Raw genomic sequence first — 20,427 nt, 5'->3', positions numbered from 1 at the left:
AATTCACTTCATCCTGACATTCTTCATTGCTTCCCTGGTGGCTTAGACGGTAAAGAGTCTGCCTGCAATGCGGGACACCCAGGTTCGATTCCTGGGTCAGGAAGATCCCTTGGAGGAGGGCAAGGCAATCCACTCCAGTGTTCTTATCTGGAGAATCCCATAGACAGAGAAGCCTAGCAGGCTATAGTCCATGGGGTCACAAAGAGTTGGACATGTCTGAGCAACTACGTGAATGATTTCTCTTAACTTTAGAACTTTGACATCTATGAAAGGATATACCCTCCCCCTGCCCTCATACTTTCTGCTATGGCTGCTTCAGAGTTTCTGGCTACAGTGCTTCAACCCACTCTGAATTATCTGTATGATTTATTTCCACTTGCAGCTGGTGGATTAGAGACTGAACACCTCTCTCCTCCTTTTCCTCCCCACTAATCATCACTTCTAGTTACTACAGCAAATAAGTTACTGCATCAGGAATTAAAGAAAGTTTTGTTTTTGTTTTCCCTTAGAAACCTCTGCTATATTTCAGAGGTTAGGGGAAGAACTCACCTTTCCTTCAGGTCCAACCAAAAACACCCTGACAACTTTCACATCAAAACTTTCAGACTGGTTCTTTGCATGACAAACTGATAACCACCCCCTAAAAAGGCACTAGTCTGAACTAAAAGAATTCATATGGGTCTGAACACATTGCCATTTAAGTCCCAACTTGAACTGATTCTCTCCTCTTCCTATGATTGAATTTACTCCCCAGTTACTCATTTCCTTCAAAGATGTTTCAGAACATTTTCTTTCCTGTTCTCTTAAAATTCTGTTTGTGTTTCCCAGAAAATCTCTCTTCCTCAATTTGCCTTGTCACCAGTGTGAACATCCCACTTGTCCTTTCCCTTTATTGCCTGGTGTTGTCCCATCTCCAATTTATGACATATCTTTATCTTTGATTTATGCAGCAGGTAAATCTTGTTCCATAGTAAGAAAGTAAAAAAGAAAATCTACAACTTGAGATATGAGTGTTATTATTGGATAGATCTGAATCAAGCTCAGCAGCATGAAACATAACTATGCATGATATGGCCTTACATAAGCTATAAAATCTTCTTAAGTGTGTTTTCTTCATCTGTGAAGTCATCCTATTCACGAAGGGATAATAGAAGGATTAAATAAGATAAACTGTGTGAAGAATGCCACATTATGCTTAGTAAAAATTAGGCAGGCCTTGTGTTCTAGTTTTTACTTTAATAAGTCAAGCCCAGTCTTAACTATGACTCCTGCAGGATATGATGGGCTGGCCACAGCCCCCTCAGCTAGAAGATCCTAATTCTCCTTATCTGCCCACATTAACCCTTGACTTTTAAAAATGCTTTCAATAATTTTATTATAAAAAGAGTTCTTATGATACACTTCTATTTTTCCGCTTGACATTTTTCTCCCCAGGTTTACATTTCTAATACAAATTCCAGCAGATAGTTGTATATATGATACACATACATCCTATAACTTAACTATAGTACTTTTAAAAATTCTATTTTCAGTATGGTCTCATGATGACAATAAGAAAGCTATTACATTTGCACTAGTTGCTGATTTTACTTCTACTAACTCACCTTGATGTTTGATGGATCTTCAAATGTAATTCTTTAATAACTTTCGAATTCAGCCAATTTTCTCCATCTCTACTGGCTCCCCCTAGTGCAAGCTGTCACTTTTTCTTCCATGGAGTATTGTAATTATTTCTTAACAGCTTTTACTTTCTCTACTTTCAATCTCTTATGATTCATGCAGCAGTCAACATAACCTCATGAAAACGAAAACCCAATCCTGGCATTCAATGCCTGCTCTGAGGAGCAAGTTGGGTGCTTCATGTGTCTGTCAGGGCCCTGTGTGCTCAGTCCTCTGCTTCTCTGTGTGGCATTAAATTTCTACCAGGTTCCTTTTGCTCTCTGTGCTTCAGAAACATAGACATCTTTCGCATCTTCTAACAGACATTTCCTCTTTCAAATTAGACTCTGCACATGGTGTTCAAACTTTCTAGGAAAGCTGTCCAGTCCCATACCCCAGACCTGTCTCTGCATCCATCATGTGATGGCTTAAATATGATGCTCCACAGGGAGCAGGCTCAGGATCCTGACTCTTTAATCAGCTTCTTTAGTGGTTCAGACAGTAAGTATATGCCTGCAATGTAGGAGACTCGAGTTCAATCCCTGAGTTATGAAGATCTCCTGAAGAAGGAAATGGCTAAACACACTAGTATTCTTGCCTGGAGAATCCCACATACAGAGGAGCCCGGCAGGCTACAGTCTACAGCCTTGCAAAGAGTCAAACATGACTGAGTGACTAACACTTTCATTTCACTTTTCTTTTTTCAGTGGAAGCAGGCTTAAGATTCTGACTCCTCAGTCTACCTGGGAAAGAGCTCCAACACTTCAAGAATCAATCTAAGACTCGCTTATTTTAAAGAACTGACTCTTCCCACCCTACTCCACAAGAGTAGAGCTTGTGTTCTCAGCTCTGATGAATGAGAATTTGTCTTCTCTGTGCATTAGAATCACTCACAGAGCTTTAAAACCATACAAAGAGATGAGCTCTATCATCTGAGTTTCTGGTTATTTTGAGTTGTATATTCGAGTTGAATTTACTGCTCCTTGGGTTACATTAATGTGAAATCTGAGAACACAAACTCACTCCCTTAAACCATTTTTTTTGAGGGGGAGAGTGGGGAGAAGGATGTTTCTCGGGGGGTTAGTTAGGGCTGACTCCTCTAACTAGATTATAACACCAAAAAGACAGAAAAATATTCTTAATATAAGGATCTCAAACACTCAAGCCAAAGCCTGGCACAACTTTTGTCTGAATGAAAAAAATGCTTCTGAAATTGGATTACCTGGAAAACCACAAGAGAAACATGGGCATGATTTTGACAATATCGGGCATCCCTAGAAGCTCAGCTGGTAAAGAATCCACCTGCAATGCAGGAGACCCCGGCTTGATTTGTGGGTCGGGAGGATCTGCTGGAGAAGGGTAGGCTACCCACTTCAGTATTCTTGGACTTTCCTGGTCCCTCAGCTTGTAAATAATCTGCCTGCAATGTGGGAGAACTGGGTTTGATTCCTGGGTTGGGAAAATCCCCTGGAGAAGGAAACAGCTACCCACTCCAGTATTCTGGCCTGGAGAACTCCATTGACAATACAGTCCATGGGGTCACAAACATTCAGACACAATTAAACTACTTTCACTCTGACAATATCAATGTATGCCATTAAAAACACTTTATATATACTGCAGTCAATAAAAATATACTAACATTAGCAAATCTCATTAACTTAACAATAAGCACTTACTCTCCGTTGCTGGAGACAATTACAAAAGTCTCACCTTCACTTCTGCGTTTATTGCACTTTCTTTGGCCTTGTCATAGCCTTTTCAAATCTCTAATGTAATTCCCAAATCCCCCTCCGGCTTGCTGCCTCTGGTGAAAACTTACTTTAGAATATAGACACTCACTTTAGAAAGAGGTCCCATGGTATATTTTGTTCCCTATTGAAGCTGCCTTTGAAGAACAGTGTAACAAATTCACAAAATAGCTCCAGTGTTTGGTCTATGTTTCATAGAGAATACACAGTGTTAAAACTCTTCCTATGTAATCAAGAATGGTTTGCTGGTGCAACATGCATGGACCTAGAGATTATCACACTAAGTGAAGTAAATCAGGCAAAGACAAATATCATATGGTGTCACTTATATGGGGAAACAAAAATGATACAAATGAACTTATTTACAAAACAGTCTCACAGACTTAGAAAACAAACTATGGTGACCAAAGGAGAAATTTTGGAGGAAGAATAAACTAGGAGTTTGGAATTAATGGATACACATTACTGTATATAAAACAGAAAAACAACAAAGGCCTAGCGTATAGTGCAGGGAACTATATTCAAATCTTATAATACCTTATAACGGGAAGGAATATGAAAAAGTATAAATATGCTTACATATGTATATAACTGAATCACTTTGCTGTACACCTGAAGCTAACAAAACATTGTAAATCAACTATATCCCATATGAAATAAAACTTTTTAAAAAAGAATGGTCTGCTTGTGTAAACACTGGTAATCCATAACATTTCCCACACATTTTTCCTCCCTGTGTATGGTTTTCCCACTTAGAACTTTTTCCACTTGCCTCATATTCAGATTTCATGATATTCTCCTTCAATCTCCCACCCTGAAACAGTGCCTTTAAGACTGCTTTTAACTCTTCCCAAACAAAACAAGTCATTTTTTCCCTAAGAACTAGGTAATCCAGTTTCTCGAAGTGATAATCTATATCAAATCCAACTGCGGAGCATGGTGAAGTTGAAGATTATCTTCTCTGGGGCCATATTCACAGAATCTATCTCTGAGATGGGCTTCCCTCATAGATCAGTTGGTTAAGAATCCGCCTGCAATGCGGGAGACCCCGGTTCCATTCCTGGGACGGAAAGATCCCTTGGAGAAGGGATAGGCTATGCACTCCAGTATCCTTGGGCTTCCCTTGTGGCTCAGTTGGTAAATAATCCACCTGCAATGGGAGACCTGGATTCGATCCCTTGGTTGGGAGGATTGTATAGTCCATGGGGTTGGAAAAGTCAGACATAACTGAGCGACTTTCACTTTTCATTTCTGAGAGATGGACTGAAAACTCTGTATTTTTATCTTTCAACAAGTTGATTCTCTGCCCTTAGATTATTTGATGACAATAATATGCTAATATTAAAGTGTGGCTGCATTTTACAATAAAAGCTTATTAGCCTGGTAGTGATTTTTGAATCCTTGGAAGGAAAGTTATGACTAACCTAGACAGCATATTAAAAAGTAGAGATATTACTTTGCCAACAAAGGTCCATCTAGTCAAGGCCATGGTTTTTCCAGTGGCCATGTATGGATGTGAGAGTTGGACTGTGAAGAAAGCTTAGTGCCAAAGAATGGATGCTTTTGAACTGTGGTGTTGGAGAAGACTCTTGAGAGTCCCTTGGACTGCAAGGAGGTGCAACCAGTCCATCCTAAAGATCAGTCCTCGGTGTTCATTGGAAGGACTGATGCTAAAGCTGAAACTGCAATACTTTGGCCACCTCATGCATAGAGTTGACTCATTGGAAAAGACCCTGATGCTGGGAGGGTTTGGGGGCAGGAGGAGAAGGGGACGACAGAGGATGAGATGGCTGGATGGCATCACCGACTCGATGGACATGAGTTTGGGTGAATTCCGGGAGTTGGTGATGGACAGAGAAGCCTGGCGTGCTGCGATATTCATGGGGTAGCAAAGAGTTGGACACGACTGAGTGACTGAACTGAACTGAACGTTAAGAATCAACAAGGTAAGACACTGCAGTGGTTTTTGAAAGTGAGTATAGTTCAGAACCAACAAGGAAACTTGTTAAAATACAAAATTAGGATGATTCAATAATCAGGATCTGAGACACACTACTGTAGACTCAGACTCAGAACTGTAGGTTCAGACTTTGGAAAATTGAGTCTTCTATGCCTGTAGCTTAGCACAGAAGAAGCAAAGAGGCCAGCCAGGTAACGCTGCACTTCTGTGTGATATAAATGTAGTAGTTGTGTACGTGATTAAGTGAACCAACCACTTATATCGACAAATCTATTTGCTATATACAGTAACTGTTAACCAAAGAGCTTGAGTAAACTTCTTCTGATTCTTCAATCACGTAGAATTTTCATCAGATTTCTTTCTCTCATTGGGGGAAAAGTTATGTGTATATAATATAACACACACATAGTGCATGTATGTGTGTGTGTGTGCATGCATGCGTGCACACATGTGCACACATGCACAGTAAAGAAATAAATGAATAAAGAAATCTCTCCCAGTAAGGAAAGATTAAACCATCTATTTTACTTCCTGAAATTTTCTTTTTTATACTCCCTACGAACAATCATAGTATCTTACACACAAAGATCAAAACATGTACTAAAACTGTGCAGTCAAATATAGTGCAGATTTATTTTATTTTAAAATATTTTAAACCCTATTTTATCATCATCAATGGGGAGAATTTAATGTATACTTAAAATTCTGTCACTGATAATGTATTGAAAGACAGTTTGTTATTTTTTTTAAAAAGTCTTCCTTCAGAGAAAGGATAATAAGTCATGCATATATTGTGCAATTTGTAGACCTTATATTGGCCCTCAGGAAAGGGACTGTGAATCAAACTTCAGTTAAAATCCATACGCCTTAGAGCATGAAGAAATATTTAGTTTTTTTGTTCTATCTGATCTTTATAAACTCTCACTTGCAAAAGAATGAGCATATTTTTACACAGCATGTGGAAATACAGTTTGTCATATTAGCGTTTGAATTACATATAAACTCATTACTATGGCCTCCATTCTGTTTATTCCTTCAGAGCAAATTCTGTATTAGCTTTTAAGTAGCTATTGTTCAGAGAAGGAAATGGCAACCCACTCCAGTGTTCTTGCCTGGAGAATCCCAGGGATGGCGGAGCCTGGTGGGCTGCAATCTATGGGGTTGCACAGAGTCGGACACAACTGAAGTGACTTAGGAGCAGAAGCTATTGTTAGATTTTTTTTTTGTTATCTTGGCTTATATGTTTCTTTTAATAATACTTATATTTTTGATGCTCCATTAAAATCTTTTAAAGTTCTTTTTGGAAACGTGACTAACATGGAAATTACTAGTTATCTAAACTCACTATCATAGAAAGAGTAAACATGGTGGCTGAAAGAAACACTTTAAAGAGTCGTACAAACTTTGGACAACAGGCATCACATTTTTATGAAATAATGCAGTAAGTTACATAATTCCTAAACCTTCAAAATTCCTATCTTTAAAATAGAGATACCAGTTCCAATCAGTAGTGCTGTAGGGAATAAAGGTAAAATAATGCACACAACAGCTAAACCCTCTGCAAATGGTAGTAAATATCTTCAAGTAACCCATAAAATGCAGCACACCTCTATTTAGTTTTACATTTGTTCAATTATTCACAAAAATGCAAATATGACAAAAGCTATCCAAATGGGTTAGAATCAAGACATTTGACAAATGGACACCTGAAAATCATGCTTCTATCAAATCTTTTGACTTAGTAGTCTATGTTGATCAAATTTATCATAAAATCATTAACTTTCCACTCTGTGCTATATTGATACAAAGTCTTTGCTACTTCAAATTCAATATCCAAAATCCAATCCATGGGTTTATCATTTGGAAGAGAAGGAGGCAATATTATTGCTTAAGAGCCCTTTCTTTGCAAAGATAGCATTTTCTTTTTGCTCTCAACTTTTATCAAAAGAGCTTTTAAATACTTCAAATACTGTTAAACAATCCTGACTGCTCTCTCTAAAAAGGGAAAAGTACCCCCATTCTATTTATTTCAAATAAGTTAGTATCCCTAGTTATAAAGAGTAGATTACAACTATAGATTATAAATATCAATAAAAGAGACATATTGCTGTCAAATTCTTTCTCTGATCTGTTTGTTTGCTCATTAACTTGAAAGGTCTAATCTTTGATCTTTGGTTTCAAAGACAACAAGATGACTTCCAAATGTTTGATATGTTGTCTACTTTTACATCACATTCCATATAAAATGTATTTTCCAAGACTTAATGGCTAAATAAAATTAGTTATAAGCAAGAGATAGTAAGCATTCAAAGCTTCCATATGATAGACTTTTTATGAGTCTGTCACTTTACCCAAACTTAGAAAAAAAACACTTTAACATGCACTCATTTCTAGCCAATGATAGTTATTATTAATATTCTGGAATTGATAAGTTATTTATGTCTGGCATTCTTCCTACTGATTATTCAGGGAGACAGGCGGCTTATAAATATCTCATCACTCCACCGTCACAGAAATTTCATCGACAGTGCTCATGCACAGCTATTAGCAATATGAATCTAACCATTACAAGAAGGAGGAAAATCGAACATGTGGCATTAATACGCAGTCCTGGTTCCTAACCATCTGATAGGCAGATGGTGTGAAGCGGATTCTCCAGCTGAAATGAAGGGGCACATCATTTAAAACCTTGTTTGCATTCTAACTGATATCAGTGCCATATTGATATACATGATACATCATGGCAGTATTTGAACAATCTAGTTTGTTTCAGTCATAAATGTTTACAACCTTGTTTTTTTTTAATCTTATAAGCATGTTCAGAAGAGTGTATTTTTAATTTATGAAACCTATTGTTTACTTCTGTTGAACTAGAAGATTAGAGAAAGCAAGAATATTAAATTACCTCAGCCAGAGCAATATAACCAAGACAGATGAATAAAGTGGGTTTCTATTTTCAATAAAGGATGTTAGTAAAGGAATTTTAAAATTAGCCCAGGCATTTTGTGCATTAAATTCATTTATTCATTTAAGTCTTCTAGGTGTTTCTCCCCCAAGTGGCATACAGAGATACTTAATGCTTTACATAGTCATTCATTTAAAATTCTCACTGTGTGCAATTAATCTTGTCCAACAATTCGATTCAGAAAGTAAAACATCAAAAAGCATAGCTCATTTCAACAGTCATTACTGTGAAGTAATCTTTCTGCTCCTGACAGGTCCTATAGACTTTCTGCAAAACTCTGTTGAAGGTGCATTGTAAGCTCCGTATGAGTCTGCATTACAACTCAATTGAAATCACTCCAAGTCTTAGAAGAACTCTTGGCTCAATATAACAACTTGAAAATACCAGTACCTTTTTTCCACTCTGTCTTCTTCCTAGCCTTATTTAAGTGCCAGCTGTCTAAAAAACTGAAACTAATTTCCACAGTTGTTTTATTTCTCAATACTTTCTATTAAATGTATATTATGATTCAAATATGTCTGTCCTCATCATTAAATGATTAAATAACAGAAATGATAAGCAATTAGAACAAGTAACTTTATTGTAAAGCAGGAGAGGCTGAAGATTTTGAATATGAGTTTTTCTCCTAAGGTACATTAGAAAAGAAAAATTGATCTTTGAGGTTGTAATGTAAACAGTCACTATACCAGTTTCCAGTTTTCAATTGGTTAAATTAGATTTTTAAATGTTTGGATTAACAACAAAATATCTACTAATCTGGAGAAATATACAGGAAGTGTATTATAATCTTGATAATGACTAATAAATCAAGTATACATCAAGTTTAGCATTCTTTCCTGATTAGCTTGAAATCTGCAGCCTCACAGAATTTACAAAGTAACAGCAGTAGTGAAGTCAGAGGGAGTGAATCCCATGGGGATGTCAATTGGCCACATGTAAAATCACTGAGAAATTTTCACAGAAGTTTTTGAAACACTCAACTTCTAAACACTAACCCATAGAATCAGGCTGAAACAGAATCAATTCAAATGTTTAAATTACTATGATTTAAAATAAGAAAATATGCAATTTTTGGAAGTTAAACCTGACACAATGTTTTGAACATAAAGCTTTTACTTCTACTCCATCCGTTAACATTACCACCTTTAGAAAAATATTTAACAGACACTTGGAATCTGGACTTGTAAAATACAAAGAGAAAAATTTTATCTACTACAATGCTTTTATTTTACTGATGATGCAACTTAGGGGCATCTAGGTTAATCATTTCTATAAAGTTACACCATTAAATAATGATAGAGTAATCCCAATTCCCCTAACTCCCTCTTCAGTACTGCCCACACTGACTCCGTCCATAAATGTAAAAAGAAAATTACAGAATACAGTAAAATATGGAATCATTGAAGGAATGAAAGCTGTTTGCTTAAATAGCTTATGGATTGCACAGAAAGTCAAAGTTATAGACACACAGATAATATCACAAGTATAAGTTAACTTCACTTAACAACCTGATATAAATGTTCAATTGTGATTCCATTTTATAAAATTTAGAATCAATTTGTCATGGAAACAATGGTCATTCAACTTTCTTTTTGTTCACTCACTAAGTCGTGTCCAACTCTGTGACGCAATGGACTGCAGCACACCAGGCTTCCCGGTCCCTCACAATCTCCTGGAGTTTGCTTAAACTCATGTTCATTGAGTTGGTGATACCATCCAACCATCTTATCTTCAGTTGCCCCCTTCTCCTCTTGTTCTCAATCTTTTCCAGCACCAGGGTCTTTGCCAAAGAGTTGGCTCTTTGCATTGCAGAAGGGGGGGGCAAAGTATTGGAGCTTCAGTATCAGTCTTTTTAATGAATATTCAGGGTTGATTTACTTTAGGATTGACTTTCAACTTTTAGAATTGACATTCAAGTTTGTGCACAAAACTTTTAACTTGTACTACTGATGAAATATATTGTTCATAACATTACCCTGAGTCTTATATTATGAATACAGAGTAACAAGAAATAGAATAAAGGCAAATAAATTATTTTCCTCTCTATGTCTTGAATACAGAACAACTGACAAATAGAAAAAAAAAGAAAAGAAAGAGGTAATCTTTGTCTTGAATTGTCAATAAATTGCTCTTACTTCATTATTCCATTCTCCATTAAACTGGGCATTACATGTTCTCACACTTGTCTATGGCCCAATATTTCTTACTACCTACATGACTCATCAAACCGAATTACAAAAAGCATTGACCCCAAGCAGGTGGCTCTTACCAACCTGAGAGTAACTGACAGTATTAACATTCCGAAAGGATGTTTTTATAAGAGGCCAACTTGTCAATATATTGGTAACAGTTCAGGTAGGTAATAAATGAAAAGAAAAAACAGTGTCATAAATTTAATTTCCTGTCAAAGAGTCACCTCATTGGCACTTTAGTCTAAGAATAATCTTTCCACATGTTTTCTACTTTTCTCAACACCATGTAAATCCTCTGCTAAATCCTTTGATACTTCAATAAGTCTCTTTTTTTCTTTTTCTAGAATCATGGTAACATGCTTGGCTCTGTCAGTGTATGATTGTTGGTGAAGAGAGGAGGAGATAAGTAAAGTTATAAGAGAAGTGATTGTTTTGACATGTAAGTCTTGTTTGTGGGAGTTATCCAATGAGATAAATAACTAGAGACAATGTTATCATAAAGTTTTTTTTTTGATACAGTAATATAAACCTTTTTAAAGTAAAAGACTCAAGAAGTACATATATATATGCATATTACTTTACACACATATATATAAATGCATCATTTATATATTTATATATATATATATATACACATACACATATTAGATGGGCTTCCCTGGTGCCTCAGTGGTAAAGAATCACCTGCAGCACAGGACATTGGATACCTTGGAGAAGGAAAGAGCAACCCACTCCCATATTCTTGCCTGGGAAATCCCATGGACAGAAGAGCCTGGCAGGCTACAGCCCACGGGGATACAAAAAACTCAGACACAACTTAGCAACTGAACAACAACATATATATATATATTTATATTTATATTATATATAATATATAAATGACACATACACACTTTCTAAATAGAGGTCGGGATCGGAGTTAAGGACAGTATATAGCCATGTTCACTGAATAACAATAGGAGAAGGAAATGGCAACCCACTCCAGTATTCTTGCCTGGAGAATCCCGTGAATGGAGGAGCCTGGCAGGCCATGGTCCATAGGGTCGCAGAGAGTTGGATATGACTGAAGTGACTAAGCACACACTGAATAACAATAGGATAAGAATGGAAGGACTATTTGAAGCAATATGTTCTTCACACTTTTGTCATTAGGTTCTTATATTTATTCCATCATTTCATTGAATCTCCATATTCAGCCTATAAGTAATGTATTTCTCTTATCTGATTTCAAGAAAAATATGAATGGTGATAATTCAATTGTAGTGTTTGGAAAGGTAGGGTTTTGGTTGCTGCTTTAAAGCTGGACTATGGAAAAAAATAATTCTGATTAATTCAGAAAAACAGATACTTCCATGTGACAAGAAAGATCCAAAAAAATATATAGCTCTTCATTCAAAACTTCAAGATGTTCATCCTTCTCTAGAGAGTGGCGGGAAGCCTTTATCATGGCATGCTTTTGTAGTCAGAGTCATGATATTTAATTTTCTTAGTGTAATTTAGACCAGTTACTTACAGTGTATAATTTTGAGACAGTCTTGTACTTTATTGTTCAATAAATAAATGCTGTCTATGTTCAAAATGATTTCCCCTTTCAGGTGTGATTAGTATCAATCCAGCTCACCTACGAAAAGAACAAGTGGATGTCCAGGAAAACTACCAACAGTTGGCATTACATTACTCACTTCTTTCTCTCTCTTTTTGCTTTTTTGCTGCAAAAATCATTACAACAGAAAGAAATACCTAATTTCTAATAGGTAAGAAATGCAAGTCTTTTGTATATTCCAATAAAACCTTTCACTTTATTTCAAAACAATAAAAATTTAGATCAAATGTTCCATTTCCTTACATCTCTTCATTTATGAGTGAAGTTTGTTATTGGACTGATCCAATGGCTTCTCTTGACCTAATTTATGTTGTACCATGAGATTCTATTAAAAGAAACTAAATCACTGCACTAGATTTATTCACCTTAAATAATTTAAGCTAATTGAAAAAGAACCAAACTGAAACTAAAGCACTTCTCTCAAGCATCCAACTTCTGCATATCAATTAGTAACTTAAACAACCAGCTAATCATAACAGCTTCATGGGAAACATGGGCCTGTGCTGTGTACACATTTCTGTACTTCCATGAAGCTGAAGAAAGAAAGAAATGTCAAATTTGAGTCTGAAATCATATATATCTATTCTGGAGTCATTCAGTTCAGCCACTCAGTTGTCCGACTCTTTGCAACCCCATGAACTGCAGCACACCAGGCTTCCCTGTCCATCACCAACTCCCAGAGTTCACTCAAACTCATGTCCACAGAGTCGGTGATGCCATCCAGCCATCTCATTCTCGGTCGTCCCCTTCTCCTCCTGCCCCCCAATCCCTCCCAGCATCAGAGTCTTTTCCAATGAGTCAACTCTTTGCATGAGGTGGCCAAAGTATTGGAGTTTCAGCTTTAGCATCAGTCCTTCCAATGAACACCCAGGACTGATCTCCTTTAGGATGGACTGGTTGTATCTCCTTGCAGTCCAACGGACTCTCAAGAGTCTTCTCCAACACCACAGTTCAAAAGAATCAATTCTTTGGCGCTCAGCTTTCTTTATATTCCAACTCTGGAGTCATTAGGCAATTCCAATAAAATATTTTCACTTATGGATTTGAGAGTTTTCTCAATTTACCCAAACAATTTTGAAAAGAACACATGGCAAAATGAGAGAAATATCTGGAAAATTATATCTAATCACTCATCTAGCAATATATATAGCATTTCAAATTTATAACATACCTTAAGCAAAACAAAATTTAAAACATTACTGTTATTCACAAAAGTTACATTTTCATAATAACCAGAAACTGAACTCCTATGGGTTAGTTTAAAAATAAAGGATCTAGCACACTTCTTGTTGGTAAAAGTTATCAAATATCAATTTGTTATGTTAATAGTAGCTCATCATGTTATTGCAAATTATACTATGTTAATTGTCCCATCATTATAGAACTCCATTTGTAAAAGCAATGGTCATTTTTCTCATGCAATTATTTATTTTATAATTCAGCCTTTGTTAATACCTGGAGTGTTTGGCATAATCACTCATAAGACAGTCTTACAAAGAATTACAAAGCTTTTTGCAGTATTTTTGCCATACATCTTCCTTCTGAGAATTAGAAAATTCAAACATAACTTTATCTTGGAAGTAAAGCTTTTTGAAATATTGCTAAAGTGCATATTGAATAAAGACAACACACTTAAGCGGACTTTCCCCCCTTTAAACAGCATTCATCTTTTCAAAAGCAATAGATTCTCAGTCCACACGGAGTCTATTGCATTATTCATTTCATGTGCAACCTCATGCTGGACCATAAATTGTTACTTTATCTAATCAAAGGAGACTTAACTCTACAGAAGGTCAAAGGTTTAATTTTGTGAAGTATTATCTTACGCTATGAGTTTAACCGAAAAATAGAAGAAGAAAAACAGCCAAGAAACTGGTAATAAATGAACCTTTATTGCCTCAGGCATTGGCCTAGTTAATAAACTTTCATTGAAGGTTTCTTTCAACTGTTACGGACAATGAGAGGAAAAAAATCTTAAATTACAGCCATGTGTGACTTTTAAAGCAGTCATTCTTTTTTATCTCAACCTCCCTAGCCCAGGAGAAAAAAAAGACAAAGAAAGATTGTCTTCGATCTCTTAACCAAAAATGTATGTTTCTAAACAGATGAAAAAGTGCAGATAAACTTTTCTAAAAGCAGAGGTCAGCTTTGAACAATATAAAAAAATGCATTCTTTAGGTGTTGAATCTTAGCAAACAATCTCTCCAGCTAAATGTAAAACTACAAAAAGGAGGAAGAAGACAAGCTGTTTCTGCAAATATAACTCTTAAATTGGGTCTTCTACTTAGCAAAACATGATGCTTTATTATCTCACCATTAGTGCACAAAATTCACCAGAGACTTAAAATTAATTAAATATACTATAAATAAGTACATTATTTATGTACTGTCTGCCCTGTTTTAGACAAAAAAACCCTTCTATTTTCAGAATCAAATGCACTTAGAAGCTAAATAATTCATGCTATTGTTAGGCAATTCAAATTTTTAAGAAGTCTATCTATTTAGCTGACACTCTTAACCACTAATCACTCATGAGTGGTTTTTTTTTTTCATTGTTTTCTAGAGAAGAAAATGAACTGAATTCTTCTGAATTAATATTCCCTTTTTTATCTGAGATGTGTATTGCTATACTGGTGCTTGCTCTTTCACTTTCCATTGGCATGGAACACTTCTTTCCATCCTCTCACTTTCAGTCTGTAGGTATCCCTAGATCTGAAATGGGTATGTATAACTGAACTACTTTGCTGTACACCTGAAACTAACAAAACACTGTAAATCAACTATACCCCAATATAAAATTAAAAGTTAATTTTAAAAAAACTCCCTTTTTTAAAGGAAGCACTATAGTTAGCATAAAAGTTATTATGACCTTGATTGCAATATTTTTATCTTCATACCACAGCATAAATAAGATAGATTCTCACATCACCAAAGAGTTCACCTAAGCTGTGAGAGGGAAGATTCCATTTTTCACATTTTATTTTAGATATCCTGAAACACAAGGGAAAGAGGCCTGGCTTGATGCTCTGAACTGGACAGCCTACTAGATTCAATTCACAAAGCACATCACTCTCAGCAGGGCACCTAACCCTGTTCCCACCTGGGGGCATATGGACAGAATTGGGCTTTACTTCATTCTAGGAACGAGTCCCCAGGGCACTATCTTGGGCCACCTTTGAATTCAAACATGATAGCTGCTTACACCAGCAGGACCACGTCAAAGTGGGACCAGGCTTCCTACTAAGAAATACACTTCACGCAGCTGGGAGACATTGAGTTCTCCCAGGGTCGAGGATGTAAACACGTTCATAGTAGCAGCTTTGCTTCTTTACTCTATTTCCTAGAAGAGAAAGAGAGACTAAGGAGAAAGAAGGAAACCTAGAAATTAAAGATGTTTTAACATGAATTCTGAATGGGAAAAAAAAGTCAGGTTATTGGCATAGAAAGTTGAGGATAAAAACATAGGTCTTCCAAAAACATAGTTAAATCTGGATATCAGAAACTGAAGCAGAGTGAGGCAATACATTTTCTATTTTTTTTTTTAGCATCTTATTTTTATTTTTATTGGAGGCTAATTATTTTACAGTATTATATTGGTTGGTTTTGCCATACATTGACATGAATCTGCCCCAGCTGTACATGAGTTCCCCTTCCTGAACCCCACTCCCACCTCCCTCCTCCCTTTATCCTCCCTCTGGGTCATCCCCGCACACCAGCGCCGAGGTATGCATGCATCGACCCTGAACTGGCGATTCGCTTCACATATGACAACATACGTGTTTCAATGCCATTCTCCCAAATCATCCCACCCTCACCCTCTCCCACAGAGTCCCAAAGACTGTTCTATACATCTGTGTCTCTTTTGCTGTCTTGTATGCAGGGTTATTATTTGCATCTTTCTAAATTCCATATATATGCATTAGTATACTGTATTGGTGTTTTTCTATCTGGCTTACTTCACTCTGAATAATAGGCTCTAGTTTCATCCACCTCATTAGAACTGATTCAAATGTATTCTTTTTAATGGCTGAATAATACTCCATTGTGTATATGTACCAAAGCTTTCTTATCCATTCATCTGCAGATGTACATCTAGGTTGCTTCCATGTCCTGGCTATTATAAACAGTGCTGCAATGAACATTGGAGTACATGTGTCTCTTTCAATTCTGGTTTCCTCGGTGTGTATGCCCAGGAGTGCGATTGCTGGATCATATGGCAGTTCTATTTCCAGTTTTTTGAGGAATCTCCACACTGTTCTCCATAGCGGCTGTACTAGTTTGCATTCCCACCAACAGTGTAAGAGGGTTCCTTTCTCTCCACATCCTCTCCAGCATTTATTGCATGTAGACTTTTGGATAGCAGCCACTATGACTGGTGTGAAATGGTATCTCATTGTGGTTTTGATTTGCATCTCTCTGATTATGAGGGATGTTGAGCATTTTTTAATGTGTTTGTTAGCCATCTGTATGTCTTCTTTGGAGAAATGTCTGTTTAGTTCTTTGGCCCATTTTTTGACTGGGTCATTTATTTTTCTGGAATTGAGCTGCAGGAGCTGCTTGCATATTTTGGAGATTAATCCTTTATCAGTTGCTTCATTTGCTATTATTTTCTCCCATTCTGAAGGCTGTCTTTTCACCTTGCTTATAGTTTCCTTTGCTGTGCAGAAGCTTTTAATTAGGTCCCATTTGTTTATTTGTGCTTTTATTTCCAATATTCTGAGAGGTGGGTCTTGGAGGATCCTGTTGTGATTTATGTCGGAGAGTGTTTTGCCTACTTTCTCCTCTAGGAGTTTTATAGAATCTGGTCTTACATTTAGCTCTCTAATCCATTTTGAGTTTATTTTGGTGTATGGTGTTAGGAAGTGTTCGAGTTTCATTCTTTTACAAGTGGCTGACCAGTTTTCCCAGCACCACTTGTTAAAGAGACTGTCTTTTCTCCATTTTATATTCTTGCCTCCTTTGTCAAAGATAAGGTGTCCATAGGTGCGTGGATTTATCTCTGGGCTTTCTATTTTGTTCCATTGATCTATATTTCTGTCTTTATGCCAGTACCATACTGTCTTGATGACTGTGGCTTTGTAGTAGAGCCTGAAGTCCGGCAGGTTAATTCCCCCAGTTCCATTCTTCTTCCTCAAGATTGCTTTGGCTATTCGAGGTTTTTTGTTTTTCCATACAAATTGTGAGATTATTTGTTCTAGCTCTGTGAAAAATATCGTTGGTAGCTTGATAGGCATTGCATTGAATGTATAAATTACTTTGGGTAGTATACTCATTTTCACAATATTTATTCTTCCAATCCACGAACACGGTATATTTCTCCATCTATTAGTGTCCTCTTTGATTACTTTCACTAGTGTTTTATAGTTTTCTATGTACAAGTCTTTTGTTTCCTTAGGTAGATATATTCCTAGTTAATTCTTTCCATTGAAACAGTGAATGGAATAGTTTCCTTAATTTCTCTGTCTATTTTCTCATTATTAGTGTATAGGAATGCAAGGGATTTCTGTGTGTTGATTTTATATCCTTCAACTTTACTATATTCATTGATTAGCTCTAGTAGTTTTCTGGTAGAGTCTTTAGGATTTTCTGTGTAGAGGATCATGTCTTCAGCGAACAGTGAAAGTTTTACTTCTTCTTTTCCAATTTGTATTCCTTTTATGTCTTTTTCTGCTCTGATTGCTGTAGCCAAAACTTCTAGAACTATGTTCATTAATTAGTAGATGGTTTTAGAATCAATGAATAGTTTTGGATTTCACGTAAGAAATCATGAAGTGCTACCCAAAGGTGACAGTGAAAAATACTTTCAATGATAAACATTTTTTTTTTTCTTTTGCCATACTCTATTTTCTACCTAATTTGTAAGCATGCATATGGTTGGGGAGCAAAAGGAAGAAAGAGTGAAGAAAATGAAGGGACATAAACTACTAGAATAGAAACACTAGAGATACATGTGTATAGTAAATGGCTACTGTATGCATTTGTAGATAAAGAACTTAGTAACAGCAAGGATGGTCATGCTTTATATAAATTTCAGGTTTTTTTTTTTAATTACCAGTTTTGAAAAAGGCTGAGGAACATTTAGAAAGTGACCCCAAGTTCAGAGAAGCATGGGAGAATAATGAAAACAGGTATCACCAATCCAATTCTTCATTCCATTAATCAAAGTTTTATGGGTTTGGGAAAGTTTTGCTAGAGTACACAGAGAGGATAAGAAAAAAGAAAGATCAAGGGAATTCAAAGGATTTATTAAAAGTGCAGACAGTAACTCTAACTAGTGTTTAGCTAGATAGACACAATTAATTAATTGTAACGTTGTGAAACTCAAAAATGCTGAAAGAACGTGCTCATGCCTGCAATGCAGTAATGTAGCAAAATACTTATAATCTTTCAACCACCAGGAGCTTTTGTTGGTTTTTTAACCTAATCCACAGCTTGACATAGATCCTAGGGTAATGGAACACAGTTCTTTGATTGAAATAATATCTAAACATTGCTTCACTAGCCCGGTGGCCTAATAGAAGTCTGTCTCTCTGAAACTTGAGAAATTTAAGTTTGGAAACAAACTCAGACACTGAGCTCTGACTTGTAAGTCCTTCAAGAAAAGCCTTTGAGACAGGACTATGCCCTTTCTAGTTTAACAAGACCAAAAACAGACATAAAACTTCTGCAATAGCTTTTCTTCCAAACAATGAGACAGTCAAAACAAATCATTTAGTTCAGCCACTAAAAAGTGACTAATAAGACAACAGTACAGTGTTGATAATCACAGAGAGTCTAATATATGTCATTAAAAAGCTAAGTATTTCACCAGTGACCCATTCCACCAGCTTTCTTCATTTTCATGTGAAAATCTGAGCAATATGCACGGTATTATTACAAAGAAAGTTGATCCATACCATTGGTCAATTTCAGTCATGTTGAAAATTTCAAAGTGTTCAAAGACACACAAAAATATCTGAAAAGGCATTAATGTATACCATATAGTAGGGAGAAATCCATATCATGTTTTAGTCAATGTGCCTCAAAATTCTCAATAATGATAAAAAAGCACACTAGAACATTTAGTGAGAGAAAAGTAACTTGTAAGTCTGCACTTGCAGGAGTAAATATACTCTGATTAAACTCTGAAAGAGAAATGCAATAAAATTTTCATTTCATTGTGTAACTTGACAAACTCAAATAAACATAGAATATATACAATTACTATTTATCAATATCCAAGCATCTGGTAAAAAACTGTTAAGCAAAAGTAGAACAAAAAACAGGAAAGACATGGGTAGCAACAAAATATACCTGAGGCTGTAGCCAAATTCTAATTCTGCTTAGACGCCATGCTTATAATATTAAGTGATGAAAATGATTATTTACTTAGTATCTGTTACCTGACATTATCATATCACTTTATAAACACGTTTAATAAAAATGATACTAGAATGACAACTGAAATGAAATGTGTGTGTGTGCATGTGTGCTAAGTTGCTTCAGTTGTGCTTGACTCTTTGAGACCCTACGGACTGTACCCTGCCAGGCTCCTCTGTCCATGGGATTCTCCAGGCAAGAATACTGGAGTGGGTTGCCATGCCCTCTTCCAGGGGATTGAACCCGCATCTCTTATGTTTCCTGAATTGGCAGGAGGGTTCTTTACTACTAGTGCCATCTGGGAAGCCCTGAAACAATCTGCACAGTGTCACAAATGTGAAGTCTTGACATATTTTATCATATTCTAAGGAACAAGCTGTGAAACTAGGTGGGAAAGCAGAGAGAAAGTAAGGAAAAATCCCCAAATTACATAATAATAATATAATCCTATGGAGAAGGAAATGGTAACCCACTCCAGTATTCTTGCCTGGAGAATCCCATGGACGGAGAAGCCTGGTAGGCTACAGTCCACGGGGTCGCAAAGAGTCGGACACGACTGAGCGACTGAACGGACGGAACGGACGAATATAATCCTAAAAGCACAGCAGTCCTTCAACAAAGAATTTCAGGAGCACAACTAGAGTTAGTTAAATCAGTAGGTCAGCCATGTCAAGGACCCAAATCATTTCCATATTTCCTTTTTGCTATCCTCAATATACTGGAAAACATCTCCGTGTTAGTAAGTTGGCTGCACCAATTTTAAGCAACCAAACAAAAAGAGGGAAGCTGTTTTTTCTATATATTTCTAGTTATCCCACAAAGAATTCATCATCAGGAGACACATTAAAGAATCACCACTAAGAACACACTAGCCATAATTGTATCACCTGATCATGCCAGATCATAGTTGGAGAAGAATATGATTTTTTTCAATAAAA

General features: G+C 36.3%; 1 protein-coding gene across 2 annotated transcripts in view; it reads right to left on the bottom strand.

Moving 5' to 3' along the window:
- Window positions 1-20,427, bottom strand: part of DACH1 (dachshund family transcription factor 1) — a 477,975-nt gene that overhangs the window by 220,528 nt on the left and 237,020 nt on the right. The gene's annotated exons all lie outside the window — the stretch shown is intronic.

Source organism: Moschus berezovskii, chromosome 13, assembly GCF_049115385.1.
Source record: "Moschus berezovskii isolate FMDL1 chromosome 13, NW_MosBer_1.0, whole genome shotgun sequence".
NCBI classification, from domain to species: Eukaryota; Metazoa; Chordata; class Mammalia; order Artiodactyla; family Moschidae; genus Moschus; species Moschus berezovskii.
This window is presented reverse-complemented; position numbering and strand designations above follow the sequence as displayed.